The sequence below is a fragment of the Malurus melanocephalus genome, unplaced genomic scaffold, assembly GCF_030028575.1.
Source record: "Malurus melanocephalus ecotype Western Australia unplaced genomic scaffold, MMel_1.1 scaffold_99, whole genome shotgun sequence".
Lineage (NCBI taxonomy): Eukaryota > Metazoa > Chordata > Aves > Passeriformes > Maluridae > Malurus > Malurus melanocephalus.
Genome location: NW_026623331.1, coordinates 69,442 through 75,610, shown reverse-complemented (window position 1 = coordinate 75,610; position 6,169 = coordinate 69,442). Strand labels below are relative to the sequence as shown.

Genomic DNA, 6,169 nt, shown 5'->3' with positions numbered 1-6,169 from the left:
AAAAAAAAGAGAGAGAGGGAGAGAGAAAGAGAGAGAAAAAGTCAGACCTTGCAACTATTACAGAGTAACCCTTACTCATCTGAGTCATTCCCACTAAAATGACCAGGAATACTTGCATAACTTAGGGCTCTGCCTACCCAGCCAGTCTGGTTATGATCTGTAATGAGGTTTGAAAAGAAATTTTCCAGTCATCTCCACCAAGTGCAGAATGTTGATAGAGCATGGAAGAAACGGATTCCTTCCGAAATAAAGCAAACAGAGACCTACACTCCAAGGGTGCAGCAGTTCTCTGGACAGCTTTAAAATACATGCAAAATGGGGATGTTTTGTTCAAAGGGCCAGACTAAATGCAGTCCACAGTAAGACCACTAAACTGCATATAAATACAGAGGAAGGGTCATCTGCACCTCTTGCATTTAGGTCAGCCTGCTGACCTATCTTCACTGAGATTAATTACTGGCTAAAATAGAAAAAGCTCTTATCTCAGAGCATGAATAGCAGCTAAATAGTGGAGCCCGACTGTGAGTCAAAAAAAAAAAAAAAAATATTATTAGGGAGAAATTATGTGCAAAAAATATAGCATAAAATATACATGGATACTGAATTCATTAATGTGTGTTTACAGTTATGCACCTAGCAAAGACATTAGGCTCCAGTAAATTAGAACACATCAGTGTCCAGAAGTTGTATACTAAGMAAATACCTGCAAACTTGGAAGATGAAAACAAACTAAATCAATAAACTGCATAGTATTTAAGAAAATGCAAATGAAGGATGAAATTCAATTGCCTATGTAAAAGACATGTTTATAAATTTAGCCAGAAGTCATATATATAGATTGTGTCAGTAGTATTTTCTAAATAGAAAGTTATTTAATACACATTTAATCAAATGAGGGGACAGTGAGGAAGGGAGGAAGAGTGGAAATTACAGTGGGTAGGTGCTATTGCACTGACAAATCCAGAGCTTCTAGAAAGTCCTTGATGAATCTAAGATTCACGAACTGTGATTTTACATAATCTCTGTTTTCATGTTTTAAATATCTCAAACTGTCTATATGTAGGAGCTGCTGCTGCTGCTGCTGCTGCTAAGGAATAAACACATCCCCCATATCACTTCACAGCAGAACTGCAGCAGGGATAAATATGCTCTAAAAGGCTTTGATTGAGAAGAAAGCAACCACCATTATTTTTGCCTCTTGCAAAATATGTTAATGAGCCTGAAGTCCCTGGGCCCCTGATGTTATTATTTAGCTCGCAAATCAGACTACTTTACAAGTCATGAACCAGTCCGACATTGTCTGAAGCTTGTTCACAAAACAAGGTGAGAACTGAAAAGGCATAGGACCGTGAGCACCTGTTGACTTCAGGGCTGGTTTAAGTTTGAAGGATCTCAGAGCGAGAGCAGCATCTGGCAGCTTTTTTGCTTCATTCAAGCATTAGCTACAGCGTTGTTTCAACTCATATTATCCTCGACCGGGGCTGATGAAGCTGTCAGAGCGCTCATCAGGGTGGTGCAACATTGCCAGCATCTCTTGAAGGCCACCGAGGCTAACTACTGCAGAGCATCCCCTCCAGGCGGGGCGGGGTCTGACGGGGACACAGCTGGGACTAACAAGGCACATGGCCTCGCTATTCTTGCCCCAAAGTGACATGTCCCTCCGCCAGCTGACCCTCCCTCCGGCTGAGCCCGGCCAGTGGGGTTCGTGCCCCGGGCAGGGTTATCACCTTCCCGTTCTCCCCGGAGCCGCCCGTCGCCAGGTGGGAAAGGCAGCACGTCAAGCAGAGATGCGGAATGAGCTTTATTTTGCTAACCCTGGTAACCCTCACTAAACGGRAAAAAATTGGGGCCGTCACTTTGCATCGCTTTTGCTCTGCAAAACCCTTTGACGTCCGCAAATCCCTGCAGGTTAATAAAAGAAGCGGTGGAATTATTCCTCCTGAGTTCAGCGCCAGCCTACAATTCAAAGAGCTACAGTTTCAAGTGAGTAAAGAAATACAATGTAACCTCACATGACACGCATTGTGATTTTAAACAAAAAATGAACATAGTTTCGATGCATCAGAGTGGAATAAGGGGCCTGGAGTGATCCCTTAGTCAATTTATACCCAGAATATGTCACAGTTATAAACGAATACAGAAAGAAAAAGAGGCAAAGCAAGATAAACAAGACAGTTATCTAATACATCCAAAATAGTATATTTCTGCGCTMGTCCACACTGTAGCAGCATTTCTGGCGTGTTGGACTTGGACCAGCACAGGCACAAAGAGAAGGCCAGGTAAAGAAAAGCACAGCAAGCACCAGTTTTATTTTAAGGGCTGTAGGAAGTGTCACGTCTCATGTAGGCGGCTGCTTTCACATTGTGGCCATGAAGGATGCAAAGAGAAAAGGGGCGTGTGTTGTGACTAACACACCRCTGCTGTTTCTGTTAGCATGTTTATTTAATTACACAGTCTAAATTAAAGTTTGGCTGAGACATAGCAAAAACATGTTAAATTGCTAAAATTTGGGCTCTCTTCCTAAAGATCCCTTACCCTTCAGMGGGCTGTACACCACAAAAGGCTTATTTCCACGTTTCCCAAGGACTTTTATGGTGAATGACACTTCTCCGTGCGCTGGACTCTTTAAAGTAAACTTTAAAACCAACCACTTATGTAGGCAGTAGTTTGCTACTACTAACAGGRCTGACTAGCAATAACTAAAACTTAACCCACTACTAGCAGTCACCAAGGATCTCCCTACAAAGTCAGGTACCATGACAAAAAAAATCTCTCTTAGACATCAACAAATAAGTGACAGCTTTTAAACGCTACTGCAGTATTACTGTCTTTCCCCTTAGCTGAAACAAGGACACGCAAGGAATGCATGAAACTGAAATCAATGATGAAGTTTCACACAGGTAGTAGAAGAGGGATTTCTCAATGTAAACACTTCTCCTCAGCCACTTCACCTACAGGCTTAGCTTTGCAGTTAGTTAGCTGTGGCTAGAGCCAAAGTCTTATCTAAGGACAGTCCTGGAAACTTGACACCAGGTTAAAATCTGGCCCATGGTATAWGAAGTCTGAGATGTTTGCAGAAGCAAACAGAGCAGCTTGCTCTGYATTCTGGGAGACTTTCTAGTACTTCGTGTTTAGAAACAAAAACAAATGATTGTGTTTGTTTTGTGGTTTTTTTTTCTTCTTTCTGGTAACACTTTAATCTCTAGTAATCTTTAGCACTAAGTCTSTGTGTGTATGTCTGTCTTCTATAACCTTTGTTACAGACGCATGAAAGATACACAAAAGACCTTCCTGTGTGAAAGTTTAATTTCCCTGGAAAAAACTTCATTAAGTGCACTTAGTGCTGCACTCCAGCTGTGGGGAGGGATAAGGAGGAGTGAAAACTACAAAATTTGGCATATGGCCATGCTCAGGAAATTAACAGTTTCTTCTGGGATTTATCTAATCATTTGTCTATTTACAGTTGACAGCATCCCTGTTATCCCTTAGCCCCCTCTGGAGAAATGGAGCTCACTCCAATGCCARCCAAGAGAACTGCATTGTAAAAAACACACAGAACAAACCCACAAGTAAACAACCCAGGCAGTGCTGTGGTTTTAATTTGCAGAAGGTTTTTGTAAGTTTTCCTAGGAAAATAAAATGAGGTTTGGGAATTCTCCTGGTAATTTTTGCACCACTGGGCTGTTTCCAACCGTTTCGAGAGAGGAGCARAACTAAGACCTTGTGCACCCAAGCGGCCAAGGAGAGCAAACAAGRTACTCATTTCTCTCAAAAGAGGCAACAGTGTGGCTTTCCAGGCACCAGGACACATCCACTGAAGAAACAAATCTCTATTGTTTTACCGGTCTCAGAAATACTTTTAGAATGGAAAGGTCACAATCTGAATCAAAAAAGGGTTGGGACACAAATGCTGTAGATGAAGACATCAAGATGAAAGATCTGGAGGCACTGATGCACAGGGTGAAGGATTTGGAATGAAGCAGAACAAAGTTCATTACCTAAGACTTGCCATTATCAGCTAGGTCCCACGATCACAGAGTTCCTCAGGTGGGACACCCTATTGGGAGCCAGCCCGAGATAATTCAGCTACACTATTTTTTTTTTTTTTTTCAGTTTCCCACGGTTAAAAATTCCTTTCARTATAAAGAAAGAGGGCTTGACATACTTTATAGTGGGTTCAAGTATGTAATACTTATATACTTGTGCAAATCCTGTAATGCAAGGAGATGCTCCTGGACTTCAAGACTTCYAATGGCAGTGCCAGTTACCTAGTCCTTAAGTAATTCCTATTATCAATTCTGATTTCATTACAACTCCTCTTTCTTCTAGGCTGTCAAGTAAAACACAGGCTTGTGATAAAGGTTCTCTATGCTGCTCGTCTTTTTATAGACTATTACATTTCCCTACCACACTCCAGTTTCCCATCCAATAAGTGCTATAAAAGCTTTGCTATGAGCCAATAATTTTTATTGGTCTAGTATTGTATTATCCTTTTCTAGATGACCAGCAGTGCCCACTATTTCAGGTACACTCACTGACCTGTGTAACAGCTACAGTTCTATAAAATATTGACAGATTTTCTTAGTTAGTCTTTGTTCAGTTCCCATTGTAATATAACAATCTTTTCAGATTTTCATTGCTCCCTCTCTCATGATGCTCCTGAGCTAATGTAATGCACTTAGACAGAAAAGTGCATACTCAGTTTTTCTTCCCTCCAAGTGCTTTAGATTTTGAATATTAAGATTTATTTACCATCCTCTGCCTTCATTTTTCACACATTCCTCAGGGGTTAAGATTATGATTTAGCTCTGTCTGATCTTTGCCAGACTTGACTTRAGGTAGAAAAACTTCATGTCATCTGAAAATTTTGCTGTATCATTGCTCATTCTTTTTTCCAGTTCACTAAGCAGCACTAGACCCGRCAAAGAACCTTGCAGCACCCCCGCTGTTACCCTTTTGCTATGCTGAGTATTGTTTCTTGTAGCTTAGCCAAAACCCCTTAACGAGCCTAGCCTGTATATTTACCACCTTYCTCTCCCAAGGTTATACACCAAACTCCAGTTCTTATTCGAGTAAGRATCCTAGATTTACATGTATTTCCATGGTTATTTTGCTTGACAACGGGGTGTTTCCAAAATCAGGGAACAAAGATTGTTCTCCCCAGAGGCAGAGTCAAACAGTGGCTGTGGTTACMGGATTATCTCAGTTTATCTTATTTATAGATCTTTATGGATGTAGCTTCTYTACTCTGCCAAAAGATCAGATTGTAAATACAAGTCCAACTAAAGGTTCCCACAGGTCAACACAGCTCAGAGCTCGTCTGAATTTAGCTTTGCTGTTTCTCCGAGGATGTATGCATACTGATGTACTTTTCTGCCTGTCACTTTTCTTGCTGTTCTTGTTGTTCTATTAGTACTTCACAGCCAGTGGCTTCGCTTTCCAGTGATAAAGTAACACASTAGAGCACATAATACTGTCATCCTTTCCACATCAAATGAGGGAACCTGTTCCTTTGCTTTTCTTAAAGGGTGATACTGAGGAAAACAATTCCTGGAAAGCAAAGTCCTGCTAACCAGTAGAGTGTTTGCGATGCTTTAGAGAGAGTCGGGGTTTGCTGAGCTACCACCACGTCAACCAAAAGCAGCATTGCCACGGTACATGTTGCACCSGGCTGACGTTCATCCAGCCCCCACAAATCGGGCTTTGCAGGGAGCCGCGATCATACACTTTAAGTCTCTTATCTGCCCTTAAGCCGTGCCGCGGTCCCGCTTCGTGGGGGCGGGTGCGGAGGGGGCCGAGGCGCCCGGCTGGTTCTCCGTTCCACGCCAGCGGGTGAAATTTGGCATTTGGTCCGGCGGGGGCGGGGGGTCCCAAGGGAGGTGACTCCGGGCAGCGCGAATCCACCCGCCACCCCCAGCACGGTCCCTGCAGTCCCGGGCAGGAGGGGGCCGCGCTTCTACCGCCCCCTTCCCTTCTCTTCCCCTCCCCGCCGAGGCCGGGCTCCGCGGGCGATGCTCACCTTGAGGTACTCGTTCTCCGAGCGCAGCTCCTCCACCTCCCGCTGCAGCTCCTCCGGGGCGGCCGGCGGCGGCTCCCCGCGGCTCGGGGCTCGTCCCCCGCCCGTGGCCGCGGGCAGCGCATCCCCGCGGGAGCCGAGGGCCGGCGGAGC

At 43.8% G+C, this 6,169-nt stretch overlaps 1 protein-coding gene across 8 annotated transcripts in view; it reads right to left on the bottom strand.

The window, feature by feature from the left end:
• MTCL1 (microtubule crosslinking factor 1) overlaps positions 1-6,163 on the bottom strand; it is a 102,116-nt gene extending 95,953 nt beyond the window's left edge. For 4 of the 8 annotated variants that reach the window (XM_057368902.1, XM_057368903.1, XM_057368904.1 and 1 more), the window contains exon 1: positions 6,020-6,163. The gene's annotated coding sequence lies outside the window, so the exon portion shown is untranslated. The remainder of the gene's footprint in view (positions 1-6,019) is intronic. The other 4 variants (XM_057368899.1, XM_057368900.1, XM_057368901.1 and 1 more) reach the window with 1 other exon arrangement.
• Between the last annotated feature and the right edge of the window lie 6 nt (positions 6,164-6,169).